Consider the following 13,634-nt stretch of genomic DNA (forward strand, 5'->3'; position numbering starts at 1 on the left):
GACTTATGAATGGAGGGAGCTCCAACTGATCTCTTGAGCGTGGAGGAAAGGAGGAGTAATAGCATACGTATGACGAAGGCCAACATTTGACCTTCATCAAATTTGAAGGTCAACATTTGACCTCCATCAAATTTGAAGGTCAAACTTGACCCGATGCCATTTTTTTACCTGGTACCTGTTTTCTCTGTGAAATAATTTCCTAATGCTATAAGGGCAGCCTCAACATTTTGGAATGTTTTAGAAAAATGGGAGATGCTGTAACAGATATAACGTAAAAGAATGAAAGAGGTGTTGTAAGATCAAACAAAGTTGGAAAAGGTACACTGGTATTTGCACCAGTCTGAGGCTGTATGCCTTTTTCTCCTGCAGTACTTACAGCAAGCAGGGTAAGGAAATGTGGATTTTTTTCTCATGTTGGGGGTATGTAGGCCATCATGGAGTCAAGACTGTGTAGGGGAAAAAATTAAGACCAGAAGTATATTGAGGAAGGGGAAAGATCAAGAGATCGAGGTCTGTGTAGTTAAACATCAAAGCAACCTGAGGGAAGTGGTACAACAGCTGGAAACAGACAAGCAAGCTTGTGGTCAAAGTTTAGAATGTATATATTTAAACTTCCACGTATTACAAAGTAAGGATATTGCTGTGACTACGTAAGGAAAAAATATACTGACAATCTTCCTCAAGTGTTGTTTTAAAACATGACTTGAATAGGAAATCTGCTAAAATTGTATTTAAAACTAATGAAGCTCTGATTGATAGCTAAAGGTTTACAATACATCTATTTCAACAGTAGTAAGTTCCTGAGCTATCAGAAACTTGCTAATAATAAGGTTGACAATTGATAATGCTATGGACAAAGAATTCTTGGCTTTAGAATACTAAAAAATACAGTTTAAGGAAATTGATAAAAAAGAAGATTAGTTGAGATCTGTCTTACTCACCTTAGGGAGCACTTTCTAGGCTATCTTTGTAAAAACCTCTGGAGCTGTCTCATGGGACACTGTGTGTAGCTACTATATGTTTGTAGCACACATAAAACAGAAGGAAAGAAAGAAGGAAATGTTTTTGAAATTGCTAATTCAAGCTGAGCACAAAAATATCCATTGACCTGGCACCATTCTGTCAATTTTCCTTTCACTTCCTGTGTTGCTAGAGATGTATGCCCCCTAAAAGGAAGGGTGGAAGCTATTAGTAATCTGTCATGAAAAGAAATTGATTTTTTTTGAAATTTTAAAAATGCATCATGCCCAAGAGCTCTTTGGTACTTTACAAAGATGGAAAGACTCAATAATTTATTTATAGTGAGTTCAGAGCTAGGTAGGGTCAATCAAAGAAATTTCTTTCATGTCCTGGGATGATATAAAGAAACTAAGAGAATTCTAGAAATAGTTATCTCATGCAAATTCTCTTGTTTGCTTAATATATCTGTTGACTAACTTCACAGTAGCTGATTATCCAGGTATTTGATTTAGTCACTTTAGTGAAAATGTCAAACATAACAAGTGTACAGTGTTACTGCAGATATTTATCATTATGAATTATATGGGCAATGAATGGAATCCTTATCTAAGATCAAATGCATACTGTTAAGTAGTGCCCTTTTGAGATTTTGTATGCCCTGGCATTTTGATGATTTCATTTATAAGAGTATTTTTTAGCCTTAGTAATGGAATTTCTTAAAAGTAGATAAAGTCTTGACATTTTAATTTTACAACTTGAAACCCACATTTAAAGTATATTGATTGTACTTCTAGTTTGTCTGCACTTTTTCCTTTCATTCTTCCTCCTTCCTTTTTCCTTTCTGAATAATTTACTCTAAAAGCCAGAGGATGAGGTCAAGGTTTCCAGGTGAAACAGTGCGTGGCCCTACTGTCAGAGTTTAGAGCCTAAGCAAGGAAAGTGGCCAGAGATTGAAGCTCAAGTGAGAAAAATGGTCATCTAGGGTGATGATCTGGTGGAAATATGTTACATAGGAGATATTGATGAAATAGGTAAATATATTCAGAACAATGGGAGCTAGGTTTCTCATTGCCAAAGAAGTTATAAAGATGGAAAGAATAAACCTGTTGTGGTGCATTGGAATTAGAAATGTTGGGGGAATACATAATTTTCAATATGTATGGGTAAATGGAGAAAAAAAAATAGGTGTGTGTGTGTGTGTGTGTGTGTGTGTGTGTATTTCCTAGCCTGAGCCACTGAAAGGGCTGGGTAGCACTGAGACCCCAATCACAGTAAGCACACACAGTACCATCTTGGCTTCTAAATACTATTTTCCACTAAAAGAAACTAGACTTTCCTGGGGAAATGGCTGATACGAAATGACCCCATACAAAATGATCTATTGTGTTGGAAAATAAGATAGTGCTCTAAGGATGATGGAGATATGTTAAAAGGACACAAGGCCAGCCTGAAGGAACTCCCACTGGCCAAACTGGGCAAAATTTGGGCATTAAAATAAATAATAGTAGCAACTACTTATAACCCATCCAACAGTATAGGAATCCATGAGTCCATACTCATGTAAATAAAACAAATGAACAAATAGATGAAAAGAAACAGCCTTTCCCTACAGTAGAATGTCAACTGATAGATGTAGAAGGAATGGTAGAAGTAGAAATGTACTGTTTCATTGTCAATCCATTTTGATGGACGTTTATGTAAGAGAATGTTCTTGTTTATAGGAAAACTTCACTGAGGTATCCAAGGTTAATTGGATATAACATTGGCAAATTACTCTCAAAGATTCGGGAAAAAAATTCTTTGTACTCTTTTTATAAGCTACATTCTTATAGGCTTGAAATTATTTAAAAATGAAACTTTAAAACTCTATGCTGACCACAAGAAAATTGCCCTTGCTTTCCAAAAATCTTTTAGGAGTTTTGGGTTTGGCAAATATAATTACTGTTTTAAATATCAATGACTATATATGTTATAGTCCATCCAAATTAATAATCATCTCCAAGAAAATCTTAAACTTGATGAAAATTGTTAGTCAAGTAACTTGTTAAACCAACCTAACAGGTTAAGAAATAGGTGTGACCGATATTTGATTCTTATTTATTTAATAAGTACTTGTATAACTTTTACTTTCTTCTACAGTTCTAGTATTAACTCATTTAATCTACCCAACAAAACAATGAGTTGGGCATTATTATCTTCCTCATTTCACAGTGAAGGATTGCAACAGAGAGGTTAAGATAGGTTTAGGTTTAAGTAACTACCACAAGGTCACACAGCTAGTATGTGGCAGAGCCAGGATTCAGTTGCAAGTAGTTTAGTACCTGAATCCATGCTGTTAACCACTTCCCTCTGTAGGAAGTCCACTTTTTCATAGTCACGCATCTCTTAACTTACACTGCTAAATAACAGAAACATTGCAGAGACCCAATACCACCGATCAATTCTGCCTAAGGCTTTGTTTCTTCTGATAGGAGCAATGCAGACTTCAAGAACAATACACTTAGTCCTTTCACTTTTCAACCTTTTGAGTGCATTTAATTGTAGACTGAGCCTTTCTGTGCTGTGACTTTTTTGTTGTTGCTGTTTCTAAAAAAGTTTCTTGACCTATCTGTAGACTTTTATCGTATCCCCCCCACAAAAGACAAATTTCTTACAAGTACATTGAACAATTGCGACCTCACTTTTCATTCGCTTTTAATTCACTGTATTCATTCAGTATCCATGACTCCTTTTACAGTCTAAAACATTACCGAGATTTCTAAAAGGTTAAATCTTTTGGGTTCATCCTGTTTTTAACCTCTCTTCAGCTTGTGACTTTATTGAAAATATGGTCTTTCTGAAGTTCTCTTTTCTCTTAGATTTTATCACACAACTTACTTTTAGTTCTCTTTCCAATTGCTTCTTAATGAATTAAAGATTTATAATGCACAGGCTTTTGTCCTTAGCCCTATGCTTCAACCATCACATATATACTAAGATTCCTGAGTCCATGACTCCAACATTAACGTTTCTTCTGGAGGTCCCAGAGATCAAGCTAACACTTGATAAACACCTTTAGCCAGTTCTCACAAGACCTCCAATGTTTGTGTGTGAAAATCTAAATCATTATCTCCCATTTCTAATGACAGAATGTGACCCACACCCAGACCCTCATGATCTCTGGCATGATTTATGATATTCTCTTCTCACTGCTTTCAGAACATCTTTCCTATGAAAATATAGAAAATGCAAATTCACTACACCGAAAATTGTTATATTAAAGTTATTGTCAAAATTTGGTGGGATTTTTTTTTTTTTACTAATTACAACTTGATTGAATAGGAATGAAATATCCACTCAGTTGTCCCCCATATTTTGTATCCAGAACACAGAAAACCTGGCCATATAAATGCTCTTTGCATCATCCCTTTGCTACTGTCTGGCCCTTGAATAAGAAAAAGGACTGTTCAAAACAGGAAACTTGGCAGCCATTCTTCTACTGCAAGATGGAGGTTTTTGTGGGCAGTTAGAGGTCTGTTCATAATCCGTACATCTCCCTTTCTCTTTCCAGGAAACGACTGTGCAGAAAGCATGTGGTAATTGAAGTGGCACATTGCTGCCCAGGAGTGGTCCATTTGGAGGAGATGAGATTTTTATGCATGGTGCCTTTCATGGCATCACAGCACTGGGACACCTTATAGGGAATGATCTTAAGTGGAATGATCTTAAGTATTAACTGAAAACCTTATACACGCTAGGAATTGAAACAGAAACTGCTTACATCTATGCATTTATGTATCTAAGACAGGAATCCTACAAACACTTCATGGAATCCAGGGGAGGCCAGAAAAACCAAAGGACACACGGAAAAACAAAAACGGCAAAGGAAAATGACCCCCAGACAAGGACGTGGAAGCATCAGCAAGTATTAGAGAAAAAGCAACTCCCAGGAAATAATTATCCCAAAATTCACAATAAAAATTAGAAAATTTGTTGATCCTCATCAGTCAAGAATAAAGCAAAGGGTTTTTTGTCCGCCCCCCCCCCACCCAAGGAAAGTTTTTATTAAACAGAAGCAGAAATCCCCAGGGGGAAGATGGAGATAAATGGATAAAAGAATGAGTTATAAAGGTATGTGAGAGACATGAGGAAGAATTACAAGGTAAATAAAACCGCAATAGCAAAATTTTAAAACCTACATAAGGCAGAGAGACTGGAACTGACAATGTAAAGTAAAAGAATAAGACCTGAAGAGTCCTTCTAGAATGCAGAGGGAAAAGTCAAAACAAACACTTATGAGAAAAAAACATAATAGATAAGAAAATGGAAATGCAACTTAAGTATTATTGATAGGTGTAAAGCAGGCTTTTTGAGCGATAGTTAAGGAACAAAGGAGAATACAACTCAAACCCATTTTTCTGAAGCTGAAAAAATGACTACAAAAAGGTTAAACACATTCTAGACAATTTCATCAAAAGCATCTTATCAAAAATATTTAATTCTAAGGAAAAACAAATTTGAAACTATCCACCCAATGAGAAAACATGCACTCTTCTCTCTTCCCCAAATACGTCTTAAGTTAATTTGGGATGTTTCTATATACACCTACAAATGTTGCATCTTAAGAATTTCATACGTATCCAACTTGTCTTTCATAAGTAAAAGAAACAGGTAATCATTAATATGAAGCAGATGTGAAAGAACATCACCCAAATGCTCTTTCTTTTTTTTTTTATCTAAAGATTTCATTTATTTATTTGAGAGCGAGAGAGAGACTAAGCCACCCAGGTGCCCCCCCCTTGCTCTTTTTAAAAAGTTTTGAAGGTTTTTTCCAGTCACGTAACACCAAAATACCGAGCTTAAAATGTGGATAATGAAACGATAAAAAGATTTTGCATTGAGGCTATTACTGGAAAAAATAACAGCAAACCTGTCTATCTAGCAGGCTAGATGGATAATATACAAAGAGCAATAGAAAGCCAGTAATAGGAAATCATAGCAAATGTAAAGCATCAACAAAATGACAGGAGAGAAACCATGTATCATTTTAATGGCCCTTTCATGCCCTCAAAAGGTCTGCATGGGAAACCCAGAGAGATTGCTTCTATCAATATACGCCATTTCCCCCAGTACTAGCAGGCTCACCACTGCAAACTCACTGACAGACCAGGTCCATAATCTCTTATTTGTACTTATACCCACACCCCCTAAAGAAACTATCAGAACTAGCTCTACCATGCTCTATTTTTCTATTCACTTTAGCCACTACATGAATTACAAACTTCCCAGATTATCCCTTTATTAGAAAAGGAATACCTAAGCAGACAAACTGCTGACCTTACAAGCTCCAAGGGAGGTTCAAGGTGACATTCCCATCATATCTAGTGGTTCTCTACCTTATTAGATCCAATGTCCTGCTACTAAAACAAATATTTTCTAGTGCTTGCTTTACTCTCCCGAAATGAAATTTAGAGGCAATACAACCTACATGCACACACAGGTAAAAACGATCATACTGGGGTAATACAAAGGGAAAAAATGAAATTACTTATTATAAAGTAAGATGATATAAATTTATTTGTAACAAAATAATCTGTGTGTCTGTTACTGTTCAGGCATGGCAACACTCGAAGCCATAACGAAGGATTCGGTGTTTGCAATGACATGTGGAATCATCAGAATATGAGAGCTACAAAGGCTGGCTGATGCATGTATGCTTTATCACAACTCACCTAGAGAGCTGGTGTGGCTGGTAATGTGATTTTCTAAAATGCTGAATAACTCAAAATTTCCAAACAGAACACAGTACAATTTCCATAAAAGTAAATGGTAGTTCCCATTCCTGAAAGATTTAATGTAAATTAGAATTGTGTAGAAATTCTTTATACGTAAAATGAAGATAGGTTCTAGGTGGACACAATTACAAGCAAGTTTTTCATCTACATTAATGTTCAGTGGGATATTCCAAGTCTGTGTATTGATGTGTGATGGACTTTTTCGGGAACAGTATCATTCATTACAGAATATCTAGACTTTAGCACCCTTTCATTAATCGTAAGTGTTACCACCCCAATCATTGTGACAACTAAAAAACTCCCACAGATTTCCAAAATACCCCCTAGAGGGCGGTACTACCTTTGTTGAGAAATTTTTATCTAGCATTAGCCTGAGTTTATTACAGCAAGGAAGGACTGTTGTAAGTTCTAACTTTGGCTTTACCTGAAAGTGTTTATAAGCATATCAATATTAACAGAAAGCAGTTTGAGATGTTCCCAGAAAAAAATACTAACCATCTGAACTATTTGTATTGCCACTTTTAGTACGTGTAAACTCAATTTTCAGAACTGGTTTTTCTTGTTTTGAAGTTGAAGGACTTCTACATTAAAAATGATTACTCTTAAATTCCCTAAATTCTTAAATTCTCATCATCAAAATTTTGTGACTGTTATGATAGAATTTATTCTAACATTTCTAAGGGAAAGAAAAAGTATTTTGCTTATAAATGCAGTGCCTTTATTTTATGACACTAAATCACTATAAATAAGTATTAAGTGTTTTAAATTATGTAAAATAATAGAAGGATTCCTTGATGGCCTTAAAGATTCCATAATTATATTAAGAGCAAGTAAAAGACAATATTAGTGTATGTAAATAATATGAATGTAAATGCTAAATGAAGTGGGCGATCAGAAGGGGGTAAAATTAATTGAAGAGGCATTTTTGTGTAGGAGGTTCTAAAACTAAGTATGGAGTGCCAGAAAAGATGGGATTGTACTTGAGGAGAGCTCATGGAACATGAAAAGACAGGAAGTAGAAAACAATTGAGATTATATGTTTTGTAGAATGAAACAATGCTTTAATTACCAAAATCTAACGAGGAGGTAAAATTCAACTCTATCTCCTTTTAAAAGGGCCTTTACTTTGGTATTTTTCATTTACTTTAGGAAGGCATGGAAAAGTGGTCTTGATCATAATAACTGAATTTTTTGAGCAATGTGACTCTTAACTGAGGGCATGAATTGCATTCTTGACTTTTACACTCTAGTTTCCTAATCCACAGCAGCATTTGGAACTTATCTATTCCTCTAGGAATTTTTTGAGAAATAATTTCTGATTATTGATGTACAATTCAGGACACTGTTCCAGACCACAGCAAAGCTGTGTTTGCTCCTAGAAACACCAATGATTCCATTTTGGAGTACTAGACAAATAACTGACAGTTAACAGCTAAACTGCTGACATTCTTACTATGGGCTTTGTATAGCCAAAATCTGTCCTTGTGCTAATTTACATTTTCTATGTTCAATTATTCTCTTTCTATACTTATTCAAGTTCCCAAGTAAGACAAATGTTTGGCTGTATTAATACCGACACATATATATGTGTGTGTGTATGTGCATATATATGTGTATGATACATACATATATACACCATATACGTATGTGTATGCATACATAGGGAATGTGTAAATTTAGGAAGAAAAATAAGTACATCTGTTACTGAAATTGTAAGCTTTCTTTCAAAATATTTCAACCAATTACTAGTTTGGAATAATGTAAACCGAAGGATTATAAAGCAAGGGACCATATTAGCAAAATACCATTAATGCCCCAATTTCAAACTATTTATGTCAACTCATAGAAAAGCTTTCTAAAATTATAAGTCAAATAAAACAGGGTGGCAAAAATATGTCAAATTTAAAACAACCATGTCAATTCAAGGACAAAATTAATTATCTAAATTATCCCAGCAGGTTTGGTGGTCTTCTCTTTGTACTGGCCACCTGCTTTCCCCATTCTTGTCATCCTGGCTTCTCACACTCATACCCGTAACCCTGTCATTGACCATGTTATTGTTTAAGAGCATTGTGATTTCTAAAAGGATCTGTGTGTGTGTGGGGGGGGTCATATTTAAACCATTGTTAGTTGCTATTATAATTACAGTGATTGTTATCTAGTGAAAGCTTTTTTGGCAGATTTCCACCAGAAGGCTAAAACTTGCATCCAAGTTTATTTTCATTAAGCTATGGGGGTTTGTCATTCTATTTAAAATGAGATTTAAATCCACTTTTTTCCCCTTATTTTAAATAATGTTAGCTTTATTGAATTCCATAACTATCAAAAAGGGCTTTTGAATCAATTTAAGAATCAATTAACTGATTGTCTTAAAGACTGTCACAAAGCAGGACACTAAACCATGTATTATGCATGCTTGTGATATCAGTTAATAAAACAGTTATGTATGTAAAATATAGTATTTTTTCTGAATAATTTTTTATGAAAGAAGACATTTGTAAAACTATGAACTATTAGGTTTTTTTAAAAATCATGTTATACTTTGTGATCAGTAAGTATTACACCTGTAGCTATACCTCTGCGCTTAATTCTGAATCAATAGGAAAATAATTCCACTAAGAAATTTTACTTTCATAAACTATTGATTCCATGTAAGAAGAGATTTATAACAGCTATTTAATAACCAGGATCCTAAAAGGGTATGCTATATTTAATGAGAAAATCATAAAATATGGTCTATCATCTGAAAATTTTGGCCAGTCCATTTTTTTCTGTTATGTCCCTATGTATACTGAAAGGAGAGAGGAAATAACACTACCATCCTGAAAATAAAAGTCCTGCTTACAATTTTTTTCACCAGAATTATCCTCTAAGTAAAAGCTCAGCAAATAACTTCTAGACAGAAATGGACAAAAGTGAAACACAAATGAAGACCCAACATAAGGCTACAGATAATCAAGATCACACTTGGAAAATTAACAATGCAAATTTCTTTTTGCATATCTAGAGCTCACACATACTTCCAAAATCGGTTGTGTGACTCCCAACATTTTAAAATATAGGTGATTTCCATCTAATTGAAACCTATTTGTGTAGACATACATACTTTCAAGTATTTATTTAAGATGTATGCAATAGTTCAAAAAAAGAGGGAAGTTGCTTGACCTCTTAGTTGAAGGCCTCTTCTTATCTGTAAAATGGTACTGATATAAATTAAACTTCCGAGATTGTTGTGATGCTTTCACAAAAACAAAGTTCCAAGAATTAGGAGAACTAATAGTTATTGTCTAATAAGTACCCAAACTTTTTAAGCATACATGTGATGGCATTTAATTCATACAACAGTGCCCTGGGAAGCATCTGTAGTAGAAGCCCTCTTATCAACCACTTTTTAATTCATAAACCAAATTAATGATGTTCTATGTTTCCTCAGTAAAACATAACATCACTGCCCACTGTACTTCTCACAGCCCAGGCACTTCCACCACAAGTGGAGTTACACAAATATCAAGTGTCAGTCAATGTTTGCCCCAAGTTCTAGAAAGCTAAGTTAAATGCTTTGTAAAGATTCTATAAAGACGAGTCACTCAACAATCACTGATACATCAGAAGAGTGTAGAGTTTCATAGGTAATTGATGTTTACGTTTTACAAAATCAAAACAATTTATTTTGTATTTTGTCTTCTACTTGTAAAACAAACAAAAGAAATCGAACCTTTAATTATTAAGTAATTGCAAGGACCACGTAGAAAGTTTTACATTTAGCATTTGTACCAACCGGCAGACATTTGGGTTATATTGGCAATACCCGAACCATGCGCTCATGTGTGTCTTTAATAAAATGCAAATATAGTATAGTATAGCATAGTGTTCCTGTACTTGGTTAGTGTGTGATGTAAACTACATATACGTATTTTAAAAATACATTTTCTAAATAAAAATACACACAAAATATAAGCTATATACAGCATTATGATGTTGCCCATAAGATAATCTCTATTTATATGTAATTTTCTTGCCCACATTCCAGAAACGGAAACTACCATTTAAACCTAGCCATGTTTGGATGATGTTTGGACTTTATTTATTTATTTTTTTTTAATGATTTTTTATTATATTATGTTAGTCACCATACAGTACATCCCCGGTTTCCGATGTAAGGCTCGATGATTCATTAGTTGTGTATAACACCCAGTGCACCATGAAATACGTGCCCTCCTTACTACCCATCACCGGTCTATCCCATTCCCCCACCCCCCTCCCCTCTGAAGTCCTCAGTTTGTTTCTCATAGTCCATAGTCTCTCATGTTTCATTCCCCCTTCTGATTACCCCCCCCTTTCTTTATCCCTTTCTTCCCCTACTGATCAACCTAGTTCTTATGTTCCATAGATGAGAGAAATCATATGATAGTTGTCTTTCTCTGCTTGACTTATTTCACTTAGCATTATCTCCTCCAGTGCTGTCCATGTTGTAGCAAATGTTGAGAACTCGTTCTTTCTGATAGCTGAGTAATATTCCATTGTATATATGGACCACAACTTCTTAATCCAGTCATCTGTTGAAGGGCATCTCGGCTCCTTCCACGATTTAGCTATTGTGGACATTGCTGCTATGAACATTGGGGTGCATATGGCCCTTCTCTTCACTACGTCTGTATCTTTGGGGTAAATACCCAGTAGTGCAATGGCTGGATCATAGGGTAGCTCAATTTTTAACTTTTTAAGGGACCTCCACACTGTTTTCCAGAGTGGCTGTACCAACTTGCATTCCCACCAACAATGTAGGAGGGATCCCCTTTCTCCACATCCTCTCCAACAATTGTTGTTTCTTGCCTTGTCTATTTTTGCCATTCTAACTGGCGTAAGGTGGTATCTCAGTGTGGTTTTGATTTGAATTTCCTTGATGGCTAATGATTTTGAACATTTTTTCATGTGTCTGTTAGCCATTTGTATGTCTTCATTGGAAAAGTGTCTGTTCATATCTTCTGCCCATTTTTTGATTTGTTTATTTGTTTCTCGTGTATTGAGTTTGAGAAGTTCTTTGTAGATCTTGGATACCAGTCCTTTATCTGTAGTGTCATTTGCAAATATATTCTCCCATTCCGTGGGCTGCCTCTTAGTTTTTCTGACTGTTTCCTTGGCTGTGCAGAAACTTTTAACCTTGATGAAGTCCCATAAATTCATTTTATCTTTTGTTTCTCTTGCCTTTGGGGATGTGTCATGAAAAAGGTTGCTTTGGCCGATGTCGTAGAGGTTGTTGCCTATGTTCTCCTCTAGAATTTTGATAGATTCCTGTCTCACATTGAGGTCTTTCATCCATTCGGAGTTTATTTTTGTGTATGGTGTGAGATAGTGGTCAAGTTTCATTCTTTTGCATGTAGCTGTCCAATTTTCCCAGCACCATTTATTGAAGAGACTGTCTTTTTCCCACCGGATATTTTTTCCTGCTTTATCAAATATTAGTTGCCCAAAGAGCCGAGGGTCCATTTCTGGGCTCTCTATTCTGTTCCATTGGTCTATGTGTCTGTTTTTGTGCCAGTACCATGCTGTCTTTGTGATCACAGCTTTGTAGTACAGCTCGAAATCCGGTATTGTGATGCCCCCAGCTTTGTTTTTCCTTTTCAACAGTTCCTTGGAGATTCGGGGCCTTTTCTGTTTCCATACAAATGTAAGGACTGTTTGTTCCAGTTCTTTGAAAAATGTCCTTGGTATTTTGATCGGGATAGCATTGAAAGTGTAGATTGCTCTGGGTAACATGGACATTTTAACTATGTTAATTCTTCCGATCCATGAGCATGGAATATCTTTCCATCTTTTTATGTCTTCCTCAATGTCTTTCAAGAGTGATTTATAGTTTCTAGAATATAGGTCCTTTACGTCTCTGTTTAGGTTAATTCCAAGGTAACGTATGGTTTTTGGTGCTATTGTAAATGGGATGGATTCCCTAATTTCTCTTTCTTCGGTCTCGTTATTCGTGTATAGAAATGCAACTGATTTCTGAGCATTTATTTTGTATCCTGCCACGTTACTGAATTGCTCTATAACTTCTAATAATTTGGGAGTGGCTTCTTTTGGGTTTTCCATATAGAGTATCATGTCATCTGCAAAGAGAGACATTTTGACTTCTTCTTTGCCAATTTGAATACCTTTGATCCCTTTTTGTCGTCTGATTGCTGTTGCAAGGACTTCTAGTACTATGTTGAATAATAGTGGCGAGAGTGGGCATCCTTGTCGAGTTCCTGATCTTAAGGGAAAGGCTTCCAGCTTTTCTCCATTGAGAATAATATTTGCAGTAGGCTTTTCATAGATGGCTTTTATGAGATTGAGAAATGTACCTTCTATTCCTACACTCTGAAGGGTTTTAATCAGGAAAGGATGCTGTATTTTGTCAAATGCTTTTTCAGCATCGATTGAGAGGATCATATGGTTCCTGAGTCTTTTCTTGTTGATATGATGTATCACACTGATTGATTTGCGAATATTGAACCACGCTTGCATCCCAGGTATGAATCCCACTTGATCGTGATGGATAATCCTTTTAATGTACTGTTGGATTCTATTAGCAAGTATCTTGTTGAGGATTTTGGCGTCCATATTCATTAGGGAAATCGGTCTGTAATTCTCCTTTTTGAGGGGGTCTTTGCCTGGTTTGGGGATCAAGGTAATATTGGCCTCATAGAATGAGTTTGGTAGCTTTCCTTCTGTTTCTATTTTTTGAAATAGCTTTAGGAGAATAGGTATTATTTCTTCCTTGAATGTTTGGTAGAATTCCCCAGGAAAACCGTCCGGGCCTGGAGTTTTGTTATTTGGAAGGTTGTTTATCACTGACTCAATTTCTTCGTAATTAATTGGCCTGTTTAAGGAATCAATTTCTTCCGGTTTCAATCTTGGTAGTTTATA

This window comes from Ursus arctos, unplaced genomic scaffold (genome assembly GCF_023065955.2).
Source record: "Ursus arctos isolate Adak ecotype North America unplaced genomic scaffold, UrsArc2.0 scaffold_3, whole genome shotgun sequence".
In the NCBI taxonomy this organism is placed as follows: domain Eukaryota; kingdom Metazoa; phylum Chordata; class Mammalia; order Carnivora; family Ursidae; genus Ursus; species Ursus arctos.